This window comes from Ceratotherium simum, chromosome 34, assembly GCF_057802395.1.
Source record: "Ceratotherium simum simum isolate JZ-2026a chromosome 34, ASM5780239v1, whole genome shotgun sequence".
Taxonomy (NCBI): Eukaryota; Metazoa; Chordata; class Mammalia; order Perissodactyla; family Rhinocerotidae; genus Ceratotherium; species Ceratotherium simum.
In genome coordinates, this window is record NC_141933.1 from 17919423 (window position 1) to 17938286 (window position 18864).

Sequence of the window (18864 nt, forward strand, 5' to 3'; positions counted from 1 at the left end):
AAATATCATTTACCAAATTGTTATAAGTCATAGCTAGCTCAGGAGAAACAAGAAAAAGTTTTCTTTAAATCTGAAAAAACAAAACATTAAAAATTCAGCAATACTTTAAATGAAAAATCATAAAAATTATAATCATCCTTATCAGTTCATTCAGTCCTGTGTAATCCATTCTCGATCCCAGTCTTTTTGTTAGCAGCTTCATGAAGTTATCAGTCTCTCCATCAGATTTCTGTAATTTTTTTTCCCAGTTCAGTTTTATGATCAGAAAATTTATCAGAAGCCTGTAATTCAGTGTAAATGTCAGAGTCCTTTCTATGAATTTTCTGAAGTTGAAACATTTTGCAAAAGCATTAGAGCAAAGAAATAAGTCTGTAAACAACAAGACCTCAAAATGGCAATTGACAAAGAAATTTGGTTAATTTTGTGACCTACAACACTTTAAAATAATAATAACCAGAATTATGACTGATAATCAGGACAGATCAGCATTTCAGTAATGTTATACAATTTTAAAACGCCTATATCATTAACATTAACCCACAAAATACCACCGAAGCAGGCTTATCATCACTTGTCTGACAATGTTTTTTATGTAATTTAACATACTGAATCAGCCTAATAAGTTTAGTATCTTTTTCCTTATAGGTAGAGAGCAAATTTCTTTGAGAAGTTTCAGGGCCCTTTGAAAATTCCCAAAGAAAAAACTAAAAAAAAGATTTTATTTAAGATATGAATTTTGGGGAAGCTTGTCAAAAATATAAACAGTCAAGTCAATGCAAACAGAGGACTAACAGTCCAAAAAGCCTTAATAGAGAGAACTCAGTCTTTTGAACACAGGAAATTATTTTAAGTGTTTGTTTTTTTTTTGGTAGACTTACTCAAAGGTAAAGAAAAATCTTTTATAACCTCTTTATCAAGTTTAAGAAAATTATCCTTTTACGAGAAATTTTAATTTTGCACCAGCTTACTTTTGCTATTAAAACTCATTTACTTAATTAAATTCATTTTAATCTTAGCCAACTTGACCATGCAAAAACTCCTTTTCCAGAATTCCTCTTCCACAAACCTATAACTTTCTTTTTACATTCAGAATTTGTCCCATGTCTTTCTTTTCCCTCCTAGTACTTGAGGACAAATTTATCTTTCTTAATCAACCAAATAAAATATTTCCATTCTTTGTTCCTTCTTTATACATCTTACTTTCCTTGTATACAGACATATTTTTCTTAATATTTAGCAGCTTCAATCACATATACTAATTAGAAATTTTAACCTTTAGAAACCTTAATTTGTAAGTAAAAACTAAGTAAACAATTATAAACTTTCTTTTACATTAGTATCTTGTGGCTTGGAAAATTTATAAACACTTCATAATGTAGGATCCCAAAAAGGAAACCCCAACTCCAGTCTCGGGAAGGCGCGGACCCTCAGACACAGAAGACCGAGCTTGATGCAAATGCACGAGGTTTATTAAGCGGAGCTCCGGGTATTAAGCGGAGCTCCGGGTCGACACGTATCTCTCGCAGGAGACAGAGGAGTCGACCCCGAACCTTAAAGGGCAAGCTCTTTTATAGGATTCGGAAGCATAAAGCGGGAAAAGGTTGGCGCGGTCTTACATGATTGGCTAATTTAAACAGTTACATTTTATGGCGCGAATTGCTATGGCGCGAAGCGATTATCAGGTTACACACACGCGTCCCCATCTGGACCCCCTCCACCCCGACCCTCCCAAACTTATCCCTCTGGAGCATTCTCTTGTTCTCAATTCTTCCCCGAACAGTTTAGGGTGGGTCCTTCATGAATAGAGTCAGTCAGGATCGATAAACGTTCCCTCCTATACCAGGAATCCTTAGGGCGTGGAGGTGCCTGTCTCTAAGGTATTAACTTTTAAATTTTTAATATCCTTCAATAACTTCTAGAAACATGTTACTTTATAGTACAATCTTTTAATAAAACACATGTTTACCAATAGACCCAAAACACCTTTTAGTTTTCCTGTAATGAAAAGCCAAATGTAGACAAACGTACGTTTAGCAATCAATGTCTAATATCTTATCTTATTTGGAAATGATGATACTCAGAGAATTTTTATCATAAATTTTAGCAAAACTCTAAAGTTTTAAGTCACCAAAAAGAGTTTGGAAGCTGTAACCACCATAACACATAATTATTATTTAAAGTTTACCCAACATTCATCTTTTTCACAACTATTTAGTTACTTATTCCCAATAATTATTTAGATTGCCTGGAAGACTTCATAAGACATTAGATAAAATTAGCCATCATTTAAATTACTATTTTTGTTAACCAGTTCTGTAATAGAAATAACATCAGTTTTTTCCTACAAAATTTCATGTAAATTTCATCACCTCTTATACCTTTAAACATAGTTATCATTAAAATTTTTATCAATAGGTCTTGGTCTTCTAATTTTGGACCAGGGAAGCATTCCCAGTCAGACATTTTAAAACATACTCAGGCAAAGTTGATGTAACCTCTTTATATAAAATTAGCTCAAATGTTCCAACCTTTATAATCTTATCAACACTTACACTTTTACATGTTCTCAATTCAATTGTAACCTGAGTCAAGGTCTTAAGGCTAGTCAAATTTTTCCCTTCCTTTTTCTGGCCTTTTCTTAGGTACCAAATAAATAATTATGTGAGAGCTCTCAAAACGTTTTTTTCCCCAATTTAGAAGTTTTTCCAATTCAAAGGATCCGTCGTCTGGCCATTGACGAGTAGGATCTTCATTTGTGTATTTATTCCGATAGTGACTCAAACCAATAAGCCTTTTTAAGGAAAGACCCGGAGGTAACTTTCCACGCTTAGAGTAAATCTACCATGGATGCAAGAGGCGTCCCTGGTGAGGGCGCAGATGATGTAGCCCCCGTGATCCACAGAATTCACTCCCAAAGATATTCAGAGAAATAAAGACCTTCATTGCACAGGCGGTAAGGATGGTGTCTCCGGTCTCCCACAATAGTGTGGGATGCCTCCAGTCACAGACCCGCTAATCTGTGACACCGGGAGGGCGATACTGGAATGGGATTTTTCCAGCACTTACAAGCAACGAAGGTAAAGATGACAAAAGCCCTTAGGGACTGGGCCCTTTATGACAAACTCCCCTGAGAGCTTGGCACAGCCGGATAAAGAGACAGTTCGGAACCCCAGTCTACTCAACTGGCCACCAAGGGGCACCCCGGTAAATGCACCTTCCGTATGGTGGAGACCAAGGAGAATATTCTCACTGGTCACAAAGCCAAGTTTTCAGGACACAGAACAAGACAGAAGGAAAAACCTCATCCGGTTTTTCCGGTTTTTTTTTTTTTTCTTCTGTGCACAATGACAGCTTTAGCCACGCCTTAGGTCTCTTGGAGCCAGAATAATACCTGGGGGGGAGGTGCCGCGGGCTTGGGGACTGTGTGCTTTACAGAGTACCTCGTCGTCGCATGGACATTTTCTTGCAGTTGGCGGGGGAACTGTGTCATCTACCCCGTTCCGTGACCCAACTTATCCTGTCAGGGGAGTCTTCTGAAAGTGGCGAGCGCCCTAATGGCTCCTAACTGCTCGACCCGCGCCCACCAAATTTGCGGCCTTTTTGGCTTCCAAGATGCCCTTGGCAATGACCTCCATTTCATGTGCGTAATAACCCACAGCAAAGTTTGTAGATGCCGGTCTGGTGAGACCCACAAACTCACCAGACTGTGGGGCCGGCCCAGACAGCAGACTTATAGGGCCTATGCCTGCATCCTACCCTATGGACTTTCCTTCTTATGACAAAAGACACAGACAAAAGAGAAAAACAGAGACTACCTCTGGGAGGAAAAGGGATCAAGATCAAAACCAAGAGTACTCTACCAAATTTAAACCAAGAGTCACTAAAAGCACAAGAAACTAGTTTCCCAAATATTTTCTCCTGCCAATCTAAATTTAGAAAGAGAAAAAATTCTCACCATTTCCTTCCGCCGGACTCCGCAGATAGAGATTCCGGGAGGCTGACATGGTAAGAAGTCTTACCTTTTTGCCAGCTTTTGTCAGGCGTTCCCGTATCTCATCATCTGCAGTAGTCCAGGGAGAAGGCAGGTCTTCCAGCCAGAGAAGGCAACTTGCCAGCCAGTGTGGCTCCTGCCAACTACGCCAGAACTGTCGGGGGAAGAGGGAGAATCTCCCTCTGCCCTTTCCCTTAAGGTTCTTCTGGCTGGCCAAATAATCAACAAGACAGGTTGGCAGGAGAAAATAATACCAAGTTTAATAACATGTATACATGGGAGAAACTCAGAAATGAGCAACTCGTCCCTCTGTCTAAGCTGCTTGCTTAAGTATTGCAGCTAAAGGCGAAGGAACGTGTTGGGGGTGGGTAGTGGCCTGGGACTTCAGAGGGCAGAAGGACAATTCTTTTCAGGGTCATCTATTGATAATTTGGTCAGGGAGAGATAGAGTTTTTTGATAAAAGGGGCTTGGTGCCCCTCCCATTGTAACATCTATTTTACATTATCTTTATAGCCATCATGATAGAAGATCTGTTCCAGGAATGAGCCACCATGTCAGATTCTTGAGGCAGTTAGTGGGGGAGGTCAAATGTCCCTCAGAGAAAACAATCAAGGTAAAGAGATATATTTCAGGGTGGCCAAATCTTGATCTCCCACAGATGGTACCCATGATATCCCATCAGGTCAAGGGACTAGAGTGATAGCAGCCAGTAAAGTGGGGATGCAGAACCTCAGAGGTCGGCTGCATTTCGCCTTTCATGGTGCCATTAGTTTGCTGTTCAAGGCTATTTCACTCATCTGGGTTAGGACAAGTAGTGCTGCATGGCCCACTGACTCAGTAGTGGCAAAGGGAGGTCTCCCTCCTCCTTACCTAGGGGAATATCCTTTTCTCATGCCTTTAGCTTGAAGCCTCATCTTGGGCAGTGTTAATAGCTTTATGATGCAATCCACCTTCATTAGGTCTCCTTGTCGCAAGGTGTGGAGGACACCTGCATACATAAATAGTCAATTAAGCCCTTTACAATTAGTGGTCTAATCAACTCCTTAGATGATATGGCCTTGATCATTCTGCTCTGGGGAGATCCTTCTGCTCTGAATTATTATGCCAGCAGTGACATTTTGGAATGGGTACCTCTGGCAACATATGGCAGAGGCAATATGCAAAAGCACATAGCACCTTGATGGACCTCCAGCCAGCAGTGCTGACTTCCCACATAGTAGTATTAGCCACCTGAGTTAGCCATTTAGTAAGCCAGTTGCAGCTAAAAGGCATTTCCCTTGGCTAATTGCAAGTGCAATCATGCAATCTGGCAGACTATGCCAATTGTTATGTTAATCTCAGCCTATTGATAGCAATACTATTGGCTACAAATGCTTAAGACATTCACCTGGGCCCACGCTACTTGTGGCACGTTCCCACAAACATTTCCCCAGCCAGATGCCAATATTGTGGCTGGACTGGCCCTCGTGGTTCTTATTATGATGTCAAGACATACATCAGCAACAACCATCAGAGAACTTTAAAGAACAAGGTTTATTACTCACAGTTCCTGGAGGGTAGACAGCATGCCCAAAGGCCACACAGTGAGGTTACAGGCTGAGAGAGAACAAGTGAGAACCTGGAACTCTGCCTTTTGTAGGGTCGAGGGTAGGTGCTTAGAGTTTCATGAGTTCACTCTTCACTGGTGAATTTAAAACATTAGAGCAGGAATTAGAGTGCTGGAGGGGAAAAGCAGGATCACTCAAGTGGTCAGTTATCTGTACTACCCAGGGGTTTCTAAAAGTGGAACTTCATGGGTGGAGGTGGCCTGCTTTCTAATCTGGTTGTTTTGCTACTAGCTGTGTCATGCAGCTGGCAATATAATTATTTGAGATGGATGTATTTGAAATGGATTCCTTGGCAATCAAAAGCTTAATGTCATCCATTTACATTACACTCAAAGAGCCTAATGTCAGGCACTTACTCTATAATCAACTAGAGTCTAGCCAGGAGACAGAAACCATAGCAATTATTTGAACAAAGGAAATTTAAATATAAAGAATTAGTAACTTATTATTGAAGAATTGTGTGGGGAATCAGAATTTACCACCCCAAAATATGTGTCTTTGTCTTGATTATTTTTAAAAATAAAAAAGAAAGAAACTTTGACCTTCCCCCTAACTGCCTAAAGAATTTAAGATAGAAGGCCTGCCCCAAGAGGGAGCTATCACCATAGATATCTCTAGGTGTGGTAAAGAAAAAGGCACCTAGCAAGGCCCATTTTATCAAAGTTCTCTATCATTGTTTGTAGATGGCTCACCAAATATTTGTTTACCAAATATTTGCTTTTCCATCTTCATGTGAATTGCCTTCCTCCACTTTGAAGTCCCAGACCACTACCCCCAACATCTTTCTTTGTCTTTAGCTGAAGATAATATTTAGGGTGATAGCTTTGGCCATTTTGGTGAATTATTAAGTTTTCCTGGGTGTCTCCCATGTATACATGTTATTAAACTTTTTGTTTGATTTTCTCCCAGAAGAATGTAGAGGGTAGAGGAATATTCTTCCTCCCTTTCAATAGAAAAGATCAAAAGGAAAAGCTTAGGTATAACAGAGGCAGCAACTTCAGAAAGCAGCTACAACATTTAGGGCTGGAGCCACAATGGGGAAAGGTTGAAATTATTAAAACAGAAATTTTAAGGAGGGATCATGCAAAACTAAAACTCAGACCTGAGAGAAGGGGTTTCTGTTCAGTGAAGGTCAGAGAACACTCTCTGCCCAATTGGCCATAGGGCGCCGGGGCTGCAGGTGGCTGAGGCTGGTATCTTTGAGGTGCTGTAGTAAGACTGGTTCAACCACTGTAGGAAAAACTATAAACTGGAATGAAATTCTCCTACTGGAACAAAAGTGATACAACTGGGTGGAGAAGCATTGCTAGGGTGACACTGAGAGGAACAGGAAGTAAAAACAGAAAAGAGCTAGTCCTTTATCCCTCTTCCAGCTCTCCAGCCTCCTTGCACCCTTTATAGGTAGAATTTAGCGGGAGGCCAGTGGCAAGGAAGAAATGTTGTTTGCAGAATCCTAGGGCAGAGTATAAGAGTGGGTTTGAAGCTGAGAGGCAATAGCTTATTAACTAGCATACGCTCCAACCGAATGGTAAATTTTTACCAAGTTTTCAACAGAAATAAATTCTCCATCGTATAAACTTTGTCAGACACATATACAATTTTCTTATTTCCCTTAGCGATATCTAACAGACTTCTTTTTCTCATCACTGTACCTTTTACATAAATGTATAATTACATCTCTTATACATCTTATTCCACTTTTTTTTATGATAGATGCTTGTTCTCCCACTAGACTGTTCCTTCCTTGAGGGCAGGGGCCATGCCTTTTTTGTTACTTGTTCCAAGTGACCGGCATGTATGTTCCTGAGAGATATGGAGGCTATTGTAGTAGTCAAGAGAATATATTTTGGGGATGAGAAGACCTGGATTTGAATTTGTCTGTCACTAATCACTAGCTGTGTGACCTAGCACAATGTGTGCATAACCATTTCTGTTCCTCAGTTACGTCAGCTGTAAAATATTTCTGTGAGTATAGTAGTAATTGTACCCACCTGATCGCTGACAAGTATACGCTTTCTCTTGGCTACAGCTGTCCAGGATTCCACTAATTTCTTTGAAATCAAGAATGCTGATTTTGTGGCAGCATCTCTTACTGTCATCTCCAGTCTGTTGAGGATAGTCACAGATATTTTCGATGATCTTGTCACTAATACGTTTCCTTTGCTTGGTGAAAGAATGTTGTTTGGGCTCTTTCAAGGGATATGTTTAGAGAAGTGGTTCTCAGAGTGTAGTCTAGGAATCTTGGGGGGTTCTTGAGAAACTTTCAAGGGGTCCACAATCGCAAAACTATTTTCATAATAGTCCAAGATATTATTGATATTGGCTTTATATTTCATATTACAATGATCTTTTAAGAAAATACTTCTTGTGCTTTCATGTATTATCAAAGAAGTATATCATGATTATCTGAAAAAGCTATTCGAATATTCTTCCCTTTTCAAACTGCACATCTGTTTAAGGCTGAATTTTCTTCACTTACTTCAACCAGAATAACATAACTTAGATTGAATTCACAAACACAAGTGAGAATTCAACTGTCTTGTATAAGACACATTTTTAAAACATGCAAATGTATAAAACAATGCCACTCTGCTCACCATATATTTTTGGTATGGAAATAGAATTATCTCCATTTATTAATCTCTTATTTATGTTAATATATTACTAGTTTTATTATTTTAAATGAATTAATTAAATATTTAAAATTTTTCAGTTTAATTCCTCAGAAAACCAAGGTTAGAACTACCATATGATCCAGCTATTCCACTGTTAGGTATTTATCCAAAGAACTTGAAAACACCAATTTGTAAAGGTACATGCACCCCTGTGTTCATTGCAGTGCTATTCACAATAGCCAAGACTTGGAAGCAACCTAAGTGCCCATCAAGGGACGAATGGATAAAGAAGATGTAGTATATATACACAATGGAATACTACTCAGCCATAAGAAACGATGAAATCCAGCCATTTGTGACAACATGGATGGACATTGAGGGTATAATGCAAAGTGAAATAAGTCAGAGGGAGAAGGTCAAATACCGTATGATTTCCTTCATTAAGTAGTAGATAATAACAACAATAAACAAACACATAGGGACAGAGATTGGGTTGGTGGTTGCTGGGGGGGGAGTGGGGGAGGGAGGGGGGTGAAGGGGATGGTTCAGTACATGTGTGTGGTGATGGGTTGTAGTTGGTGTTTTGGTGGTGAACATGATGTAATCTGTGCAGAAGTGGAGGTGTAGTGATGTACACCTGAAATTTTTACAATGTTGTAAACCAATGTTACTGCAATAAACAAAAAATTAAAAAATAAAAAAAAATAAAAATAAAAATAAAATAAAATAAAATAAAATAAAAGTTTTCAGTTTATATTTCTTATATGGTAAATATAACCTACATAAAATTTCTTTGGAATCCTCAATAATTTTTAACACTGTTAAGGGGTGCTGAGATAGAAGATTTGAGAAGCACAGATTTAGTGGATGGTTAAGCAGAATGCACATTATTGATCTATACCAACATGCCTGTGTCAGGGAAGAAGGAGAATCCCCCTCCACCTTTTCCTTTAAGGTTCTTGTGGCTGGCCAAATAATTAAAAGACAGTTAGCAGGAGAAAATAATACCAAGTTTAATAACATGTATACATAGGAGAAACCAGGGAAACTGAGTTTCTCAACAAATGGCAGAGATTCTCATCTTAAATACTATCTTCAGCTAAAGACAAAGAGGATGTTGGGAGTGGGGTGTTTGGGATTTCAGAGGGGAAGAAGACAATTCACATGGAGAGGGAAATGTAAATGTTTGTCAGACAATTCTTTGCAGGGCCACCTATAGAGAAAGTGGCCAGAGAGACAGAAATTATACTAATCAAGAGTATGTAGGCTTAAGTCTTCTCCTTCTGTCCTGATAAGAGTTTCCACAGATAAGGTCATCCCCTCCTTACTAATACAGAGAGAGAGATACCTTTACAGATGTAAATATTTGGTAAACACAACTTTGAAAAGAATGGGCTTAGCAAGGACCCTGCCCGTCAGTCCACACTCAGAGTTAAATTCCTCTAGGCAGTTAGTGGGTATCCATCAGAGAAAATATCCATCAGAGAAAATAATCAAGGTGAAGAGATTTATTTCAGGGTGGCCAAATTTTGACCTCCCACACCTGTCTCCCTAAGCTTTTGGACTCCTTCCTCTGCAGTTTGTAAGAGATTGACTTGCACTATACTGTATTGATTTTGGGTTTTGTTGATGTTATTTCGTGGTTTACCCAACTTTGTTCAAGTTCTTATTATCCATTTCTGCTGTGCTCCCCAGACCCTGCAAATGACAGTATGCACAGTCCCGCAACTCCTGAGGTGTATACACATGTCCTCCCAAGGAGTCCTTTTACTCCCTGTCTGGCTTATGCTTGGATCAAACTCTCTCTTGGACCTGGAAGCAAAGAAGGCTGTTGAGGGTAGGGACTTAGAAGATATTGATGTTTCTTGCAAGAAAATTGCCCTTAGAAAATCGATAAAGTATGTTTTTCTCCCTGAAAAAGAGAAAAGTGGTTGTTTTCAAAGACAAGGAAATTTCAGAGATAGTTTTGCCTTCAAGTTTTTCATTATCTCCTATATATATATAATACTTCCCAAATAACTCTCAGATCTAACTACTTATCGCAAAAGAGATTGTTATCACCAGATCTAAGTGCTATCAGCAATCGTTCGGGTTTCTGAAATAGTCATCTGAACGACTCTCTGCCTTCACATTTCTATTTTTCACATGGTAAGGAGAGTTTATTTGTATTTTATTTGACCACAGCATGCATCTGATTAAAACCTATCGATGGTTCCCATTGTGCTTAGAATGTACTCCAAATCATTAACATGGACACCCAGTGCCCACGCTGCCTGGCCTTGCCCAGCTCTCCTGCCTGACCCAGTGCAGCTCTGCTTATCACTCCAGGGTCCAGCCACTCTGGACTTCCTTCCCTTCCTCAAATCCACAGTGCTTTTTCTCAACTGAGATCTTTGCATTTCCTTTGACCTCTGCTAGGCTACTCTCCCTACCCTCCCTGCAGCCGCCACTCCCACTTTCATCACTCTCTATGACTAGTGACCTCCTATTATTATCCTTCAGTTCTCAGGTCAAAAATTACCTTCTCAGATAAAATTTCCCTAAGGTCCCACACTATGTCAGGTCCTGTAATTAAATCTTGTGACCCTTATTATTATGGCTCTGCAACACTAGTCATAATTTATAGGTGTAAATTTATATAATTATCTGATTACCTCCACCATGAGGCTTTAAATTCCACAAGCGCAAGCACTGTATCTCTATTTTATCTTTACTTTTACTTTTGCTTATTTTTTATTGATATTTTTCAAAACTTTATTATATGTTATCTCATTCAATCTTCACAACTACATCATGAGAAAGAGAAATTATTTCCATTTTATAGGTAGGAAAACTGAGGCTTGGCGAGTTTAAGTGTACCACGCTTGGTCACACAACCAGCAAATTGTAGACTTGAGGTTCACTCTTAGACAGTCTCTGCCATGAGCTTACCTCTTGATAATGACTAAGCTCACCTAAGGCCTTACCTAGCCTCACAGTTGTGTCTCCTGCAACCTCTAACTCAGTTCCAGGTACCTAGGTGTTGCATAATAAATATGTTTTGAATGAGTAAATATAATTATAGTCTAATATGGAGATGAAGCTTGACCTAACCATATGACTTTAATTCTCTCTCTCAATTTCAATTTCTCAAATTCTGTCTCAATTTCACTGTTTGTAAAATGGACACATTTACTAAGTGATAGACAACGTGTTTCAGAAATAAAATCCTATGGTCTTTTCCTTACTGTTATTATTATCATTATCATTATGGGCTGCAAATAATTCCTCAGCATCTATTGTGTACAGACTATCCTGCCAGTTATTCCTTTCTAATGAATTTTCTTTTATCTCAAATGCATGAATGAAACTTACAAAGGAGCAGGGTTTTAGAAGTAAATTGGACCAATTATATTCATGATGAATGATTTCTCCCTACTGCATTCCAGCAAGATAACTGAGTGTTATAATTGGTCACTTGGCACCAGAATAGCACATGAAGTTCCTCTATGCTTTTAGCAGCATAGCCCAAAGGGATGCTCAGGCTTATATATCTTCCCAGTATTGTTACCAGTGGAAACAGGATTCCCGTGGAGTGAAAAGATGGCACTTTTTATTATAAGGTAGTGTGAGAAATTCTGGACTCGAGTTGAAATTCATATGAAGTATTACTTATGCTGATGAAATAAGTATTGCTTTAATTAACCAGAGGGGGAAAAAATGTCAGTAAATCACAACATGTAAACCAGAAAAGACCAAACAATTCTTAATATAATCAAACAAGGTAACTCTACTTCGTGAACTAGAATAAGATTTTTTTCCTATAATTATATTTGATGAAGAAGCTGAAATGTCTCCGGGTATCTTTTCATCTGACCTTATTTTCTCTTTCAGTGAAGCAAGCAATTAGATGTGTACTCATGGATGTTTTCATTCTCATAAACCATCTGTGGCTGTGTGGCCCATCGTTGTCTCTTCACTTATCTTGCAGAAAATTTGTTAGTACTTAGAGTAGGTCAAATGTAGAAAAATTAAAATGGGTCAAGATTTTCATGACTTTAAAATGTTTCTTATTCTACGTTAGGCAGTGCATGGGACAGGAGCTCCTTAAGAGAAGGAGCGTAACTATACATATAGATATATATAAACAGATAGAGATAAAATATGGATATCTTTTGGGGATCATTGCAAACATTTACAATTAATACATAAATCAAGAAATATCTGATTAAAATCCCAAAATGAATGACACAGATGGCAGATGTGTTAAACCTAGAGAGGGCTCAGAGGTCAGCTCCTTCTGCCTGACCACTCCCAGAGACACCTATCTTTTAAAAGCGTCTCCTATTGAAAGGAGATGCAATAGATGAGGAAGAGTGATGGTAGGCGAGAAGGTTTCTGAGTGTCCCTCGAATCTAACAATGCATGCATCCAGCTTTCTCTACTAAGTAATAACAAGTAAATGTAGCTAAAAAAATCTGTTTTTTTGTGTCTACTACATAAGAGCACTATTCAATATAGTATGTATTATGTTTCACTCATTCTCTGTATAATGACTCAGGCAGAAATGATTTCAAGTTAGTATCTTTAAGAATGTTAATATGTTGCCCAATCTTTTGGTTGTTTTTTTTGTCTTTTGGATGCTAGTGATTGTATATACAGGCTGCTAGAAAGTTTTGTTCAGATCTGTGGTCTACATAGAGCAGTGGATTGTACTGGTTGATGTGCAAGAATTTTATCCATGCCTCTATTTTAGGTCCAGGGTTTGTTTTTCTTTTTCACAATTTCTTCATTTATGCTATTGGCCTGTGCTAATGTCCCACACTGAGCCACCTTCAACTGTTTTTTTATTTGTAAAAGCATTGATTTACATATTCATATATGTAGACATTGACACATGTTTATTTTATATTTTAATAACTAGGAAAAAAAAAAGAGAGATCAAGGATGAAATGTCTTTTGCAATTTTTATTCCCAATTGTAACTTTGTAAACAAGCCCAGCAATTTCCCAGCTTGCGTAAAAGCCAAATAATAAAGAAGGGGAAGTTTCTGCATGAGAACATACTAAACTCTAGGGATTTATAGCACAGGTAGAATTGGAAATCCTGGGGAGGTAAAGCAAATGTATTGGAAGAGCAGATGACAGAGCTGAAGAAGTCATGAAATCATAGAGAATGCAACATGTAGTGTTAACTTCTAGTTTTCAAAGTGCTATCACATCTGTGATCTCATATAGTCCCTCTGAACAAAGAAAGATAGGTCAAAAAATAGAGTTTTAGAGGTTACAATTTTAGGGCTGGCCCCCATGGCGTAGTGGTTAAGTGCGCGCACTCTACTGCTGGCTGCCCGGGTTCGGATCCCGGGTGTGCACCAATACCGCTTGTAAGGCCATGCCGTGGCGGCATCCCATATAAAGTGGAGGAAGACTGGTTCGGATGTTAGCCCAGGGCCAGTCTTCCTCAGCAAAAAGGAGGATTGGCATGGATATTAGCTCAGGGCTGATCTTCCTCAAAAAAAAAAAAAAAAAAAGAGGTTACAATTTTATATAAAATTGGCTGCAGCCAACCAAGATCAGAACTCAGGTCTCTTGGTTCTTGGTTTTAAGCTGCTTCCAGGAATACACTTTGTTAAAACTGAATTTAGCATCTGACAACGTTGAAATTCTAAGGGAATTGAAAGATCACTTACCCTAATCCTCTTTTGCTTATTACGAAGAATTTCTACTTTGACAATAACTGTAGCATTAACATTTATTTCACAGTTCAAAATTATAGATTCTTACTATCAAATAGATACATTTACAAGAGAGTACTTCTTTATCCTTCTAGCACAATTTTTACTCCATCCCCTAGCATATGACCAAAATTAATTTTTTTCTCTAGCGTCAGAGATTTTTAAAGCCTTGGATCTAATAGTTGAAATATTACATACCCTGTCAATTCAGAAGTGTGAAAGTCATTATTTAGCCATTTTTGATTGTGGTATGTTATAGTAGGGGCTCCCTGGGTTGTAACATAGACAAGTAGAGAGGGTGCTTCCCCCATTACTGGCAACACTGTAGTCTCCTGCTTCTACCTTTAAAGGAAGGAAGACTTTTAAAGATTGAGGTCTATAATTTCCTGTTTTAAAAATTTACGGCAAACTTGCTGGCTTAAAACAACAGAAATTTTCTGTGATGTTCCCACAGAAAATCTGTAAAGTTGGCCTGTGATGTGAAGGAGAGTCACCAAGCTGTGCTCTATCACATACTTGCCTCCAATGTCATCACTCTCACCATGCTTACCCTTTCCTCCTACTTCTTCATCATTGCTGCTATCTTGAAGATCCGTTCAACCCAAGGCAGCCTCAAAGCACTCTCCACTTGTGGCTCTCACTTGACAGCTGTCTCCTTATACTATGGTTCAATTCTCTCTATGTACTATCAACCAAATACTAGCTTTATAGTGGAAGGGGATAAAGTTGTGTCAGTGTTCCATGCTGCGGTGTTTCCAATGTTGAATCCCTTGATCTCTAGTTTAAGAAATGAAGATGTCAAAAATGCGCTGAAGAAAATGTTAAATAAAGCAGAGTTTTCTTAAATGAAAATACTTGGTAAACAATGGCTATATTTTATTTTGCAGATTATCTCCTTGTCATTGTTATTGGCCTGTACTCTCAGAAATACATAAGACAAAAAATACCAATGAATGATGTGAAACCTCTAGTGTGCATTTGTCTATTTAAGTTAGTACTAATGTATTTGAATGAATTTTTAAAATAAATGAGGTAGGACCATTTGGGAAACATTCTATGTCTGCCAGCTTGGAACAAAGTCTATAAAGTTATTGAGATTCTGAGAGGGTAGAAAGAGAGTGGATTTAAAAAAAAAAATTTTCACTTGAGAGTTTGTAAATTGCCTGTATATAATATATTTTAATCCATAAATGGGAATAATAAAATTGGTTATGGAATCATTTTCAGTATCAGGTGGATTAAATGACTTGCTTCAAAACATGTAGTTCATAGATGAGAAAACAGGAATGCAAACGTAGAACCTCTGATTCCAAAGGTACTTACCCACCTGTTGGTAGAGACAGTGAGTTAGGTGGTCACAAGTAAAACATCTAGTATAAAGTGACCTTAGAAATAAATTTTTTCTTTTCTGATTTCAGTGTTTTGTTTGCCATGATACCATGATTTCCTTGGCAATAGATACAGGAAAGAACAAATATCTTTACCTAGAGTCACTGTGAGCTTCCAATAAAAGTCTGTTTTCTCCAACAATTAAAGAATTAAGTTATAAACCAATGTTACCTCAACAGCAACAACAAAAGAATTAAGAGCAAAAGTATAACAACTATATGAAATAGACAAAAATATTGATGTAGATAGAAATAGATAGATAAGTAGAGAGAGAAATTTCAAAAAGCTGTGTAATCAAGAGAAGATTCAGAGTTGAAATCTCTACTAGGTGAAGCAATAACTGATAACAATTAGGATTTTATGAATATTTGTATGTCTTTGTTCAGTTTTATGCATGCATTAATGAAAAATTAGAGAATATTTCATAATGATGCACCACATTTCCTAATTTTAGTAGTCGTTTTACATATAAAACATGAGATTGCACCGACATAAAAAAGCCCTTGTGTTGATAACCAAGTATATTAGTTTGCCAGGGCTGCCACATCAAAATACAATAGACTGGATCATGTAAACAACAGAAATTTATTTTCTCACAGTTCTTGAGGCTAAAAGGTCAAGTTCAAGGTGCCATCAGGGTTGATTTCTTCTGAGGCCTCTTTCCTTGCTTTACAAGTAGCCACTCATGCTGCGTTATGAAATGGTCTTTTGTCTGCTCACACCCATCCCTGGTGTCTCTTTGTGTATCCAAATTTCCATTTCCTCTTTTTATAAAGATACCAGTCTGAAAAGATTAGGGCTTATCCTAACCACCTCATTTTAATTTAATCACGCCTATAAAGGCCTTATCTCCAAATACAGTCACATTCAGATTTACTGGGCATTAAAACTTCACCACATGAATTGGGGGGGGGTGGGTACAATTCAATCCACAACAAAAAAACATTGATAAGAGTTTCCTGATGAGTGAAGCAAGGAAGAGTAGCCCAGAAAAGAGAGAAGAGAATATGACAAAAAATAAATTACGAACAATATGATACATTCTAGAAAAATCTAATTAGTACAATTTGGAGAGTTTCTATCATCAGACACGTTTAATAATCATGTTCTGACTTAGATCCATTAAGAGAGTCAAATTTTAATAAAATATTCCTCATTTCATCATATTCTAATTAATATATCATCCCCATACTCCAATTGAACTCTAATTGAGTCTTTGGAGACTGAGATACATATTTCTGGGTTAGTGTATGGAAGGAGTCCCAAAGGGCTGTTGAGAAAATACATATATTGGGTCCAACAGAGCATGCCAAAACATCAGAGGAGAGGGAAAATGTGTCACTTCCAAGATTGTCCTTCCTGATCAAGGGTAAGCAACTGGGATCAGGGACAGCTAAGTGGTTTGACCTCTCTATGACCTCAGCTACTGCAATAAGAAGGGGGATACAAAGTCTGGTCTGGATCTCAAAAGATCATTTTTATTCCAAACACATGCACACATACACACACACACACACACACACACACACGCACACACATACTATCCTAAATAAGATTCTAACCAATGATATACACATATAATACTTATCTAGAATTTGAAATTCAGTGTGGTCGTTAAGCTGGGTCATCATATATTCACTTACACAGTAGAGAAATCAAGAGGATAAAAAAATGTGACATGCTTTTTTACTCTAGTGGTTGTGATACTGTGCACTCCAAAGTACTAGGGTATGATATTTTCACTTCTTAGTACTCATTTTTAGGTGCTAAAGGGACACATTCATCCATACAAGTTTTAAGAGCTCTAGTGAAGGGAGCAGGGAATAGAGGTTCCACAGGGGAACACATAGCTTGAAAAGTTGTCCTATATGTGATGTTTTAGCATAACTGGCTCTGATATTTTCTGTGTTTTTATTTCAAATTCACAATTTAATTGCAATTTATTTCAAATTTGAGATGGATTTGGGGTTGTAGTTATGAGTCCTCTCTTTATTTACTCTTGCATCTTATTAGTTATACAATATACTGAGCCAGGAAAGTCCACTTGAGGGTAGATTTTGTCCTGAATAATTGGAGCTAGGTTAGAAGTAGACAATACGTTGGGAAAAATAGCTTCAAGATGTAAAGGTAATTACCCATTCTGGAAATGTTTATTGTGTGCCATTTAGTTACTAGGAACTGTTCTGTATGCTTCGATACAGTAGTAAGCAAAACAGAGAAATATTTCTGCCCTGTGGTTAATGCATCCTGATGGGGGAAAATGGATAATAAACTTAATAAGCAAGAGTTAGAAAATGACCATAGTTCTGGGGGAAAATAGAGCAGAATCTGGGCAGAATAAGAAGGATGGGGATTACTGGTGGGAAAAAGGGCATGGAATTTACAATAGTGATGAGGACAAGTCTTAGTCAGAAAATGATATTTGAATGGGACTTAATGGAGATGAGAGTGTCAGCCTGGGAAACATCTGGCGATAGTGTTTCAGGCAGAGGAACAGACAGTTCAGAAATCTTTGTTGCTGGGCAGGGCTGGCATTTTTCTGAGAAACAGCATGAAAGTCACCTAAGCTGGAGCAGAATGAGGGAGGGCATGAGTCTTAGGAAATATGGACCTGTAAGTTATGGAGGGTAGGCTCTTGGAGGACCTTAAGGCCATTGTATGGAATTTAACTTCAACTTAAAATAAATTGGAAGCATCTTAGGCTCATTTTTCATTTTAGTTCATTTTCCAGGTCTCATTTAAATATCTCTTCCAGGACTTGGAGATTAGAGCAGAATATTTATTTTATTAGTTATTTGCCTCTTTAGAGGGTAGAGGTAGAAGTAATTGGCTCTGGCCGGATATTTCCATTTTTTCCCCAAATTATGTTGTATTAAAAATGAGCTTAATAAGACCCATATATGTTTCCTTGTACAGACACATGATAACATACCAGAGAAAGTTCTCAGTAACCATTGAGATGGTGGCTATAATACACCATTTTTTACATTATCAATATAATAACCATATATTTCTGCCTAGTAATTCTACTCAAGCTCGAATAGATTCATAAAAAATGAATTATAGTGTACACATGAATAACAGCGTAGCACTAGAACTGTGAAGCTCCCAGGATGTGTAAGATTATTCTGGGAAAATCAGTCGTGTGAGGAATTTAGTTTGGTTGACTTCCTAAATAGATGAAGACAAGCGGTGAGAGAGAGGTTTATAAAGGTAAATCAGATCTAGCTTATGGAACTTTGGGTGTAGGGCTAAGGCATCTGTGTTTTGTGCGTTAACGAGGAAAGATCCGTTATATACTTTGAGCTGCTGTTACCACAGTGTCATCAGTGAAGTCATAACCTATCATAACATCATCAGCTGCATTTGAAAGACTTGGACACCATAGCTTGCTTCCTAGCAAGCAGAAGCACCAGACTTCCAGGTAGAAGACTTGGGTTTGCGTAGTTACAACATTGACGCTGGCTTAGCTCAAAGGTAAATGTTTCAAACATCAGAATAAATTACAATCCTCTGTTGGTTTTAGCTTTCTCCCACTGCCTTTATAA

General features: G+C 38.0%; 1 protein-coding gene and 1 pseudogene across 1 annotated transcript in view; both read left to right on the plus strand.

Moving 5' to 3' along the window:
- LOC147912600 (olfactory receptor 9G4-like) overlaps positions 1 to 14772 on the plus strand; it is a 38953-nt pseudogene extending 24181 nt beyond the window's left edge.
- LOC101407136 (olfactory receptor 5AP2) overlaps positions 1 to 18864 on the plus strand; it is a 508331-nt gene that overhangs the window by 415320 nt on the left and 74147 nt on the right. The gene's annotated exons all lie outside the window — the stretch shown is intronic.